Raw genomic sequence first — 14,116 nt, 5'->3', positions numbered from 1 at the left:
AAATGTACTTTTTTGTTAAGAAAACACACAAATAATGCAAACTATGATTCTGGTATGATGAAATAATAGTAATTGTTGACTCAATAATTTTATTTAACATTGATATCATGAAATATTCTGAAAGTATGGAATTCACCTCTTGTGCTGCCACTCCATAAGTGCAGGGATGGTCGTGATCTTCATAAGGCTTCCTTGTCTAGCTAAAATTCTTGAATCCTTGGTAAATGTACAACTTTGCTCTTTATCTGGTAAATGTCATTAAAAAAAGGGTTTAGGCCTGGGCATAGCACTATTACAGCAACCACTTTAGCTGTTAATGATCTTGACAACGCTTCAAACAAAAAAGAAAATGTACTGCTTTCTTTGAGGACCTGTCAAAATCTTTTGATACTGTTGATCATGCTATTTTATTGAATAAGTTGTCTTCAAAAGGCCTGATCATGGTTTCATGGGAGTTTCTTGAAGTACATGAAGGTGTACCTCAGGGGTCAATTTTGGGACATGTTCTCGTCACTATTTGTAGTAAAACCATTGGTCATTATGTTAAAAATGGTTCATCTATATGCGGATGAGACTATTATGTATGCTAATGCCCCGACTGTTGATCTGTCTGTGTCAAAACTACAGTCCGATTCTATAGCTATGCAGGAATCCCTTGGTAATTTAAACTTGTGCAGCAATGACAGAAAGGTGGACGCTGTCAGAGACCCACTAAAGCAGCACCACCCCATCAAGAGTCTGAGCCTGCCTGGTCCAAAAGTCAAAGTCCCCAGATGGGTGAGCATAAAATACAAGGATTATCTTAAAGCTGCTAATGAGAACCTTGATAACCTTGTACCTAGCTGTTAGGAATTCTGGTGGAGTACCATACCAAGGTAATGGCAGTGCTGGCAACAATTATTGTGGCCCTGGCGGTACAGAGTAGTTAAACGGTCTGACTGCACACAGGTACTTGGAAAAATGTGTCACAATGAGGGACCAACATGTGTGGGTGTTGGGGGGTATCTGAGCTCCATCAACTTGGACTAGATATTGGTTAATCAAATGTTTCCATTCCTGCGCAATTTAGCAATTTGGCATGCCTTCTTAAACAGCATAACTGTATACGCATTAACGCATCAAGTCTACTGTTGAGTTGGGCTCGGGGATTGAACAACTGTTAAATATTTGAGTTTGTGCTTGTGTGTGTGCGCCTGTGTGTGTATATGTGTTTTTAAATCACTAGATACACTATACCCGAGGCGAAGCCATTCAAAATTATGTTGGCTGCAGATCTGGTTCTGTACTATAGGTGGCACTATGTGCTCTTTTTTAAAGGATGGGCTAAAGGCCCTAGGATCCATGTGTTCAGGTCAGCCAGTCACTGGAATGACAACCCAACTTGACATGAGGGGGAGGCTTTAGAGGGTGGAATATTTGAGGACAATTAGAGGTTTACTTAGTTGCAGCTACAGTATGCTTAACAGTGCAAATATCCTGGTACAACTATATGGACACTTAATTATCATGGTACTTCGTAATGGTAAGTTTACAAATATATATTATGGTAAGTACAATCAAAATGTTTATTTCATTATGGTAAGTGGTGTGACATAAGTAGTTATAATTGTAATGGCTTAGCAGATAATAAGAAAAGACCATCTGTTTTTACCTGGCCTAAAGATAAGGAATATAATATCTATTGTTTACAAGAAACTCATTCTAAACCTTTAGATGAAGTTGTATGGAAAAAGCAAGGGCGGGGGGGACTCAATAGGAGTGATGATATCAATTTAAAATTATTTTGGTCCAAATGTGCAAACTGTTCAAACAGATCCGCAAGGAAGGTGGATCCTATAAACAGATTTGGCTCATTCATCTATACGGCCCAAATAATGATGATCCAAGCTTCTTTGAAAATATGCATAATAATTGATCAAGTTTACAGGCAATACATGACTCAATAATTATGTTGGGGGATTATAATACGGTTTTAAGTACCTCAATAGACCAGAAAGGAAATCACTACAAAATATCACCCTCATGCAATTATGAATATTATGGATATATTGTAACTACTGGATATATGGAGGCTTAAAAATCCTTACTTACTGAGATATACATGGCGGAGGCTCAATCAAGCTAGTCGTCTTGACTACTTTCTTATGTAATTTTTGCCTGCACCAAAAGTTAAAAGAGTGTTGATAGAGGACTCTAGCAGGGAAGAAATGTAACTAAATTACTTGTTGGAAAGGTGGTATCCTATGACGCTGCCACATTAAAAGTCACTGAGCTCTTCAGTAAGGCCATTTTACTGCCAGTGTTTATCTATGTTGATTGCATGGGACTGTGCTCAATTTTATAGACCTGTCAGCAACGGATGTGGCTGAAATAGCCGAATCCACACATTTTAAGGGGTGTCCACATACTTTTGTATATATAGTGTAACATAGGTACAACAGATCCCCTTATTGTATGGGACACTTTAAAATGTGCCTTTAGAGGCCATACAAGTCAACACTATTGAAGTCAAAAGAGTTCAGATAGATTGCAATAGAAACTAACAGAGGCACAGAATAAGTTAGATGAAAAAAAAAATATGGAGGAACGATCAAGTGGAATAAAGTGAACTGGATGGAATATGGTGAAAAATACAGAAAAAACGTTTTTAATTTTCAACATATAATTACTACCAAAAATAATATACAGAACCTTGTTACTAATGACAGAGTAATCCATGATTCCTTAAACAATATTTTGAAAGGGGAAGCATAGTGCCTTAAGTATATGTTTTCATTTCAGTCTCCTCCATGTCCATGCTAATTGTAAGGATTTTTCTTACATTAATAGTGTAAAATGAACAGCTATGCAGAAAGACTCATGAAAAGGCCTAATTACTAATTACAGAGGAGGAAATTGTAAGACGCAAATTAAAGAATTTTAAACCACTCCTAAAACAATGGTAGACTATCTGATACCTAGCAAGGTCTGATTTCACTTTTACTGAAACAGGACCCAGATGGTAAATATAAATGTGCAGTCAATCAAAAACTGCTGACCCCTTACACTTCGGTGTTGTGAGGCCAAAATCCTAGCAAAATGCATAGCTCATAGAAATATAAAAGGTATTGTCAGTTATTATTCATCCTGATCAGACAGGTTTTTTACATGGAGATAATATTAGACAAGTACTGGAAAGACTATAACGCTATTAAAAATCCGGGAAACCAGGCCTGGTATTCATAGCTGAATTTGAAAAGGCCTTTGATGAAGTATGACTGGAATATATATATAAATGCCTGGACTATTTTAATTTTGGAAAATCTCTTTATACAATGGGTTAAAATGATATATATTAACCCCAGGTGTAAATAGTAAATAATGGCTCCTTCTCAGAAGGTATTAAATTGTCAAGAGGAGTAAAACAAGCTGTCCATTATTGCCATATCTATTTATTATGACCATTGAAGAGTTAGCTATTAAAATCAGATCCAACAATAATATCAAGGGACAAAATATCCAGTGGTTAAAATTGTACACTGACAATTCATGTTTTCTTTTAAATCCGCAATTTGGATCCCTAACCTCTCTGGATTAAAAACGAATTATGATAAATGCACCATATTATAGATTGGATCTCTAAAAAAATACTACTTTTACATTACCGTGTAATTTACCAATAAAGTGGTCCAAGGTGAAGTGGACATACTCAGTATTCATATCCCAAAAGAAAGAAATCATCTGACTACAATACATTTTTATAGAAAGTTGTACACAATTTTGCTACAGTGGAAAGGACAACACCTGTCCATTTGTGGATAAATCACCCTGATTCTTTAGTCATATCCCTGTTTACCTATGAACTTATTGCCCTGCCTACACCTAACGACTTGTTTTAATTATATGAGAAAAAAATATTGAACTTTATTTGGAAAGACCAGCCAGACAAAATGAACCAGGCCTATTTATTACAAGGAATATGAATTCTGAGGACAGAAATAATTAAACATTTAAGCATTTGACCTCTCCCTAAAGGTTTCAGTCATACAAAAACTATACTTAAATTTGAACTGGTTCTCCAGAAGATTAGTAAGAATAGCTCACCCCTTGTTCAAGAATGTCCTGTTTCCCTTCATTCAAATTATAACCGCTCACTTTCGGGGTATTTGAAACTGAAATATACAAATAGATTTAAAAAAATAATTTTGGGAGATATTTACGTATAATCTTGGTAAATTAAATAATAAATGGAAATGCTCTATCCAAAATGACAACCAACTGATTACAGCATTGCTGCAAAAATGGAGTAGGCAGGTAGAAAGGTCGGCCCTGCATTAAAGACCAAAATTGGCTAATAAAAATTATGATTAAAAAAAAGTTTCCTTTGTGTTGTCTTAAGGGTAGAAAATGACATGGCACTATGTGTAACAGCAGAGAAAACCCCCTAAATGATATTTTATCAACTTCACATTTGTTGACTTTTCTTAGAGTGGACCCAAAATGAGGGAAAGTGAAACATCGCCTTTGTTCATATTTTCATGAAAGCTGTACACCACCAGGGTACAAATGTTGTCTTAGGGTATTTTTTTTACCCGGTAGTTCTAAAATTATTTACACACCATGAAAACACACACACACACAATGAGAAATTGAGATTATGTGTGCTACTGATTGAACTCAGCCTGAATAGGAAATCACCATGGTTGGCACAGTTAGAAAGAACAAGCCTGAGTTCCCCTCTGCGCGACAAGGGGGAGAAAGGCCTTCTCATCAAAGTTTGCCTTCAACCCCACCACCACTCTAGTTTCTTACCTCCCAAAGAGGAACAAGAATGTGGTCCTCCTGAGCACACTGCACAAAACAAAACGGCTGAGATCAGTGATCATGAGGACAGGAAGCCAGCCATCATCCTGGACTACTACCACAACAAAGGAGACGTGGACAACCTGGACACGGTGATTGGCACTTACAGCTGCAGGAGGATGACTGCCTGCTAGCCCCTGGTCATCTTACATGACATCATTGATGTGTCCTCATATAATGCCTTTGTGATATGGAACAAGATTAACCCTACCTGGATGCCTGATAAGCGGAACAAGAGGAGGGTGTTCCTGAAGCAGCTGGGAAAGGCAATTGTAACCCCACACATTCAAAGAAGGGAGCGCCTCCCCCGCACAGCAGCCACTGCAGCGCTTGTGAAAGCTGTTCAGGGGGCTGAATCTTGTCCTGATCCACTTGAGGCTGCAGCTGGGGCAGGCAAGAGGACAGGATTCCAAATCTGTCCCCCAAAGAAGGACTGTAAAATAAATACTATGTGCTGCACATGTGAGAAATAAATCTGCAAAGTCCATGCACACACACTTGCATACTGTCGTACATGTGCTAATTAGAGTTGCTTGATTTATGTTCTTCCTGTTTTTGTCTTTTTATCTATTATCTTACTTTTTTCTTATTTATTGTTGTTGTTTACACACCTTTTGAATGGGGGCAATGTTTTAAAATATGGGAGAAGACTAGAATTTTGTAGTTAAATTCCTCATTGTACATTATATAAGAAAATATCACTATGTTGCCAAAAAAGTTCAAGACAATATTTCCCTTCGATAAAATGCATGCAAAACAAATTTCTGCACATTTCTGCTCCTTTCTTAGGCTATACAAGTGCTATCGCTTGCTACAAAAAAGTATGTTTACACCTATGCAGTACCTTTAGCAATACTAATAAACCTGTACTTTCGTAGAGAAAACAATTATGACAGGTGTTGTAATAAAAATGAGTGGTTTCCACTGATTAAATGCAGTCTTTCTGCATTGTGAAGAGGGAAAACTTAGATATTCACAAAGTTTGTGATGAATGACAGGTTGTTTCTTCATGCAAAATAGATTTGGGGTTTAAAATTCAATTAAAGCTGCTTCATTTTAGGTGTTTGTTGAAGGCGGGTCATTTTTAGGGGAGTATACACTAAAATAATGTTAAGACTACACAAGGGATAAGGGCCAAAAATTTGAAGTTGGGAGGAGATTTTTGATGTACCGATTCGATAGCACATGGTGTATGAACTGATAAATAAAGCGCCGCCAGATTAAAAACTTTTCTATGGTCTTCAGAGATGCGAGGGGTTGAGGGTAGATGAGGACTCGGACTAAAAACGAACAAAGAATGACTCATGTAAAATATACTGTCCGTGAAATGTCATAAGTACGTATAAGCTGGAAGTGTAAGCTTAAGTATCGTTGTCGATTAGTTTACTGGACTACTGTTCAGTTGCGTAGTCAGGTGCTACAAAGAGGGAAAATAATAAAGAAGGAAAATATTTAAAAACCTATATAAATATATTATATATTTACCCAGACAATTACATTGAGAGAACACAAGCAACTAACATAGACAATCACCCACAAAATACCCACAGAATATGGCTGCCTAAATATGGTTCCCAATCAGAGACAACGATAGACAGCAGCCTCTAATTGAGAACCAAGCTAGGCAACCATAGACATACAATTTACCAAGAAAGAAAACAGCCCCATAAACATACAAAACTCCTAGACAAAACAAAAAACACATACAGTGGGGCAAAAAGGTATTTAGTCAGCCACCAATTGTGCAAGTTCTCCCACTTAAAAAGATGAGAGAGGCCTGTAATTTTCATCATATGTACACTTCAAGTATGACGACAAAATGAGAAAAAAAAATCCAGAAAATCACATTGTAGGATTTTTAATGAATTTATTTGCAAATTATGGTGGAAAATAAACTTTTGTTATTGAGCAAATACTTTACTTTCCACCATAATTTGCAAATAAATTCATTGAAAATCCTACAATGTGATTTTCTGGATTAGTTGATGAAAATTACTGGCCTCTCTCATCTTTTTAAGTGGGAGAACTTGCACAATTGGTGGCTGACTAAATACTTTTTTGCCCCACTGTACATCACCCTTGTCACACCCTGACCTAACCAAAATAACAAAAAAAACAAAGAATACTAATGTCAGGGTGTGACAATATAGTATAATGTGTATTTTTTGTTGTATTATACAGTGCAGTGTCTCAAAATGTCTTCCCTGTTAAAATAAAGGTTAAATAAAATAAAAATGAATATTTGGTATAATAATAATAATATAATTTCAGTATAATTAAATAATTTAAATGTCTACTTTTCTTATTTTTTTATATTTTTTATTTGACATTTTAATTTTTTACTTCAGTTTATTTTAGTAAATACTTTCTTTACAATTATTTTTCTTAAACCGGCATTGTTGGTTAAAGGCTTGAAAATAAGCATTTCACTGTAAGGTTGTAAGGTCCTGCTGTATTCGGCGCATGTGACGAATAAAATTTGATTTTGGTTTTAATTTGATTTAATACGCACCTGTAGGGGACGTGGTTTAGTGTGACTCTTTGCAGAGTTCAAACCACTCTTCTTCTGTTGCTGCTGGAGTAATATCTTAGCTGCCTGCAGAACCTGAAATGAAAGGACACATCCAGGATTTTGCCAGTATCATCCCAGTACCAACCCACTACCATTGTGGTATAATCACAGTTCCATGCTAGCACAAACCCAGTATCATCAGACTTTTGAAATATGTCTTAAACCAGTGAGGTACTGTTTGTCTATTCCATTGCAGCAATTACAAGGAGCCCTTCCTCCCTATTTCTCCCTTCACCTGCCTCCTCTGCCTCAAACATGCTGGCTAAAGTGAAAACCATATTGTTTTTCTGAGTGGCAGAAGGTAGCAGGAGGAGCCTTACCAGACGAAAGGAGAAGGGGAATTTCATACCAAGAAAGTGTAGGCTATATAGAAATAATGATGCTTAAACTTATGATGCTTAGCAATTGACATTATACCTAAAGCTGACATTGCCATTGGCTGCATGGAATCACATTAAGAGCCACGTTTGAACATTGGAATGTGGGATACAATCTACATCGCCTCGATTAGGCTGATAAAACTCCAAATTATCTTATTTAATAATTTCAATTTAAGCATAATTATTTCTATATAGCCTACACTTTCTCGTTCTGAACTAGTGGGACCTTCTAACATGAGTGAGATGAGTGTGGCTTCGTGACAATGATCAAGAGCAGCTGCTCACCGATTTGACAGCTCCAATGCAGTTAAACCTCCGAGTGTCGGCTATCGCCGTTTACCTTGATCTGTCGCTGTCAATGCTTCCGGGTTGGAGCGAGCGGTCGCATCGGCACTTCGCTCCGCAGGTAGTATAACTTTTTCATTACATTTCATTATAGTACAACGGTTGATTTGTCTAATCTTAGCAATTTCTTCTTAGCTAGCTACATAGCCGTCCTTGTATCAAAGATAATTGCATAATTATCGTATTTCGTCGCCCTAACGTAGCCTTCACTGCTATTCGCCCAGCAGCTAGCCAGCTAGCAAACGCTAGCAAACGCCCACAGATTAGCAGCACTGTAGTGCTATTACACTATTACACTCAACTGAACGACTTGATTAGTTTAGTGTTAGCTAGCTACATAGCTGTCTTTGTATCCAAGATAATTGTGTAGTTTAGAGTGTGTAGTCTTGGAGTGATTATCTTAATTTACCGAGGTTAGCTAGCCAGCTATTTGTCGTCCTTAACGTAGGAGACTCTGCTAGCTAGCCAACAGCTAACAGCTAACAGCTAGCCAACGTCTACTGAATAGAACTCAACAACCCGGTCGCATTCACAGGTAGTATCACATTTTCATTTCATTTCATTACAGTACAACGGTTTGATTTGTTTGATCGTAGCTAGCTACATAGCTAGCTACATAGCCGTCTTTGTATCAAAGATAATTGTGTAGTCTAGAGCGATTTTCTAGGTTAGCTAGCCAGCTATTGTCGTTCTTTTAACGCAACGTAACGTAAACAACACTGCTAGCTAGCCAGCTAGCCCCGAATAGCAGCACTGCAGAAACTATTACACTCAACGGAACGACTTGATTAGTGTAGTGTCAACAACGCAGCTACTGCCAGCTAGCCTACTTCAGCAGTACTGTATCATTTTAATAATTTTAGTCAATAAGATTCTTGCTACGTAAGCTTAACTTTCTGAACATTCGAGACGTGTAGTCCACTTGTCATTCCAATCTCCTTTGCATTAGCGTAGCCTCTTCTGTAGCCTGTCAACTATGTGTCTGTCTATCCCTGTTCTCTCCTCTCTGCACAGACCATACAAACGCTCCACACCGCGTGGCCGCGGCCACCCTAATCTGGTGGTCCCAGCGCGCACGACCCACGTGGAGTTCCAGGTCTCCGGTACATTTACATTACATTTAAGTCATTTAGCAGACGCTCTTATCCAGAGCGACTTACAAATTGGTGCATACACCTTATGACAACCAGTGGAACAGCCACTTGCATCTAAATCTTGTTGGGGGGTGAGAAGGGGGGTGAGAAGGATTACTTACCCTTACTTACCCTATCCTAGGTATTCCTTGAAGAGGTGGGGTTTCAGGTGTCTCCGGAAGGTGGTGATTGACTCCGCTGTCCTGGCGTCGTGAGGGAGTTTGTTCCACCATTGGGGGCCAGAGCAGCGAACAGTTTTGACTGGGCTGAGCGGGAACTGTACTTCCTCAGTGGTAGGGAGGCGAGCAGGCCAGAGGTGGATGAACGCAGTGCCCTTGTTTGGGTGTAGGGCCTGATCAGAGCCTGGAGGTACTGAGGTGCCGTTCCCCTCACAGCTCCGTAGGCGAGCACCATGGTCTTGTAGCGGATGCGAGCTTCAACTGGAAGCCAGTGGAGAGAGCGGAGGAGCGGGGTGACGTGAGAGAACTTGGGAAGGTTGAACACCAGACGGGCTGCGGCGTTCTGGATGAGTTGTAGGGGTTTAATGGCACAGGCAGGGAGCCCAGCCAACAGCGAGTTGCAGTAATCAAGACGGGAGATGACAAGTGCCTGGATTAGGACCTGCGCCGCTTCCTGTGTGAGGCAGGGTCGTACTCTGCGGATGTTGTAGAGCATGAACCTACAGGAACGGGACACCGCCTTGATGTTAGTTGAGAACGTCAGGGTGTTGTCCAGGATCACGCCAAGGTTCTTAGCGCTCTGGGAGGAGGACACAATGGAGTTGTCAACCGTGATGGCGAGATCATGGAACGGGCAGTCCTTCCCCGGGAGGAAGAGGAGCTCCGTCTTGCTGAGGTTCAGCTTGAGGTGGTGATCCGTCATCCACACTGATATGTCTGCCAGACATGCAGAGATGCGATTCGCCACCTGGTCATCAGAAGGGGGAAAGGAGAAGATTAATTGTGTGTCGTCTGCATAGCAATGATAGGAGAGACCATGTGAGGTTATGACAGAGCCAAGTGACTTGGTGTATAGCGAGAATAAGAGAGGGCCTAGAACAGAGCCCTGGGGGACACCAGTGGTGAGAGCGCGTGGTGAGGAGACAGATTCTCGCCACGCCACCTGGTAGGAGCGACCTGTCAGGTAGGACGCAATCCAAGCGTGGGCCGCGCCGGAGATGCCCAACTCGGAGAGGGTGGAGAGGAGGATCTGATGGTTCACAGTATCGAAGGCAGCCGATAGGTCTAGAAGGATGAGAGCAGAGGAGAGAGAGTTAGCTTTAGCAGTGCGGAGCGCCTCCGTGATACAGAGAAGAGCAGTCTCAGTTGAATGACTAGTCTTGAAACCTGACTGATTTGGATCAAGAAGGTCATTCTGAGAGAGATAGCGGTAGAGCTGGCCAAGGACGGCACGCTCAAGAGTTTTGGAGAGAAAAGAGAGAAGGGATACTGGTCTGTAGTTGTTGACATCGGAGGGATCGAGTGTAGGTTTTTTCAGAAGGGGTGCAACTCTCGCTCTCTTGAAGACGGGAGGGACGTAGCCAGCGGTCAGGGATGAGTTGATGAGCGAGGTGAGGTAAGGGAGAAGGTCTCCGGAAATGGTCTGGAGAAGAGAGGAGGGGATAGGGTCAAGCGGGCAGGTTGTTGGGCGGCCGGCCGTCACAAGACGCGAGATTTCATCTGGAGAGAGAGGGGAGAAAGAGGTCAGAGCATAGGGTAGGGCAGTGTGGGCAGAACCAGCAGTGTCGTTTGACTTAGCAAACGAGGATCGGATGTCATCGACCTTCTTTTCAAAATGGTTGACGAAGTCATCTGCAGAGAGGGAGGAGGGAGGGGGGAGGATTCAGGAGGGAGGAGAAGGTGGCAAAGAGCTTCCTAGGGTTAGAGGCAGATGCTTGGAATTTAGAGTGGTAGAAAGTGGCTTTAGCAGCAGAGACAGAGGAGGAAAATGTAGAGAGGAGGGAGTGAAAGGATGCCAGGTCCGCAGGGAGGCGAGTTTTCCTCCATTTCCGCTCGGCTGCCCGGAGCCCTGTTCTGTGAGCTCGCAATGAGTCGTCGAGCCACGGAGCGGGAGGGGAGGACCGAGCCGGCCTGGAGGATAGGGGACATAGGGAGTCAAAGGATGCAGTAAGGGAGGAGAGGAGGGTTGAGGAGGCAGAATCAGGAGATAGGTTGGAGAAAGTTTGAGCAGAGGGAAGAGAAGATAGGATGGAAGAGGAGAGAGTAGCGGGGGAGAGAGAGCGAAGGTTGGGACGGCGCGATACCATCCGAGTAGGGGCAGTGTGGGAAGTGTTGGATGAGAGCGAGAGGGAAAAGGATACAAGGTAGTGGTCGGAGACTTGGAGGAGTTGCAATGAGGTTAGTGGAAGAACAGCATCTAGTAAAGATGAGGTCAAGCGTATTGCCTGCCTTGTGAGTAGGGGGAAGGTGAGAGGGTGAGGTCAAAGAGGAGAGGAGTGGAAAGAAGGAGGCAGAGAGGAATGAGTCAAAGGTAGACGTGGGGAGGTTAAAGTCGCCCAGAACTGTGAGAGGTGAGCCGTCCTCAGGAAAGGAGCTTATCAAGGCATCAAGCTCATTGATGAACTCTCCGAGGGAACCTGGAGGGCGATAAATGATAAGGATGTTAAGCTTGAAAGGGCTGGTAACTGTGACAGCATGGAATTCAAAGGAGGCAATAGACAGATGGGTAAGGGGAGAAAGAGAGAAAGACCACTTGGGAGAGATGAGGATCCCGGTGCCACCACCCCGCTGACCAGAAGCTCTCGGGGTGTGCGAGAACACGTGGGCGGACGAGGAGAGAGCAGTAGGAGTAGCAGTGTTATCTGTGGTGATCCATGTTTCCGTCAGTGCCAAGAAGTCAAGGGACTGGAGGGAGGCATAGGCTGAGATGAACTCTGCCTTGTTGGCCGCAGATTGGCAGTTCCAGAGGCTACCAGAGACCTGGAACTCCACGTGGGTCGTACGCGCTGGGACCACCAGGTTAGGGTGGACGCGGCCACGCGGTGTGGAGCGTTTGTATGGTCAGGTAGCCTCTGGAACTGCCGATCTGCGGCCAACAAGGCAGAGTTCATCTCAGCCTATGCCTCCCTCCAGTCCCTCGACTTCTTGGCACTGACGGAAACATGGATCACCACAGACAACACTGCTACTCCTACTGCTCTCTCTTCGTCCGCCCACGTGTTCTCGCACACCCCGAGAGCTTCTGGTCAGCGGGTGGTGGCACCGGGATCCTCATCTCTCCCAAGTGGTCATTCTCTCTTTCTCCCCTCACCCATCTGTCTATCGCCTCCTTTGAATTCCATGCTGTCACAGTTACCAGCCCTTTCAAGCTTAACATCCTTATCATTTATCGCCCTCCAGGTTCCCTCAGAGAGTTCATCAATGAGCTTGATACCTTGATAAGCTCCTTTCCTGAGGACGGCTCACCTCTCACAGTGCTGGGCGACTTTAACCTCCCCACGTCTACCTTTGACTCATTCCTCTCTGCCTCCTTCTTTCCACTCCTCTCCTCCTCTTTGACCTCACCCTCTCACCTTCCCCCTACTCACAAGGCAGGCAATACGCTCGACCTCATCTTTACTAGATGCTGTTCTTCCACTAACCTCATTGCAACTCCCTCCAAGTCTCCGACCACTACCTTGTATCCTTTTCCCTCTCGCTCTCATCTAACACCTCCCACACTGCCCCTACTGGGATGGTATCGGGCCGTCCCAACCTTCGCTCTCTCTCCCCCGCTACTCTCTCCTCTTCCATCCTATCATCTCTTCCCTCTGCTCATACCTTCTCAGACCTATCTCCTGATTCTGCCTCCTCAACCCTCCTCTCCTCCCTTTCTGCATCCTTTGACTCTCTATGTCCCCTATCCTCCAGGCCGGCGCGGTCCTCCCCTCCCGCCCCGTGGCTCGACGACTCATTGCGAGCTCACAGAACAGGGCTCCGGGCAGCTGAGCGGAAATGGAGGAAAACTCGCCTCCCTGCGGACCTGGCATCCTTTCACTCCCTCCTCTCTACATTTTACTCCTCTGTCTCTGCCGCTAAAGCCATTTTCTACCACTCTAAATTCCAAGCATCTGCCTCTAACCCTAGGAAGCTCTTTGCCACCTTCTCCTCACTCCTGAATCCTCCTCCCCCTCCTCCCTCTCTGCAGATGACTTTGTCAACCATTTTGAAAAGAAGGTCGACGACATCCGATCCTCGTTTGCTAAGTCAAACGGCACCGCTGGTTCTGCTCACACTGCCCTACCCTGTGCTCTGACCTCTTTCTCCCTCTCTCTCCAGATGAAATCTCGCGTCTTGTGACGGCCGGCCGCCCAACAACCTGCCCGCTTGACCCTATCCCCTCCTCTCTTCTCCAGACCATTTCCGGAGACCTTCTCCCTTACCTCACCTCGCTCATCAACTCATCCCTGACCGCTGGCTACGTCCCTTCCGTCCTCAAGAGAGCGAGAGTTGCACCCCTTCTGAAAAAACCTACACTCAATCCCTCCGATGTCAACAACTACAGACCAGTATCCCTTCTTTCTTTTCTCTCCAAAACTCTTGAACGTGTGCCGTCCTTGGCCAGCTCTCCCGCTATCTCTCTCTGAATGACCTTCTTGATCCAAATCAGTCAGGTTTCAAGACTAGTCATTCAACTGAGACTGCTCTTCTCTGTATCACAGAGGCGCTCCGCACCGCTAAAGCTAACTCTCTCTCCTCTGCTCTCATCCTTCTAGACCTATCGGCTGCCTTCGATACTGTGAACCATCAGATCCTCCTCTCCACCCTCTCCGAGTTGGGCATCTCCGGCGCGGCCCACTCTTGGATCGCGTCCTACCTGACAGGTCGCTCCTACCAGGTGGCGTG

The sequence above is a fragment of the Oncorhynchus keta genome, chromosome 17 (assembly GCF_023373465.1).
Source record: "Oncorhynchus keta strain PuntledgeMale-10-30-2019 chromosome 17, Oket_V2, whole genome shotgun sequence".
Lineage (NCBI taxonomy): Eukaryota > Metazoa > Chordata > Actinopteri > Salmoniformes > Salmonidae > Oncorhynchus > Oncorhynchus keta.
Note: the sequence above shows the minus strand (reverse complement) of the source record.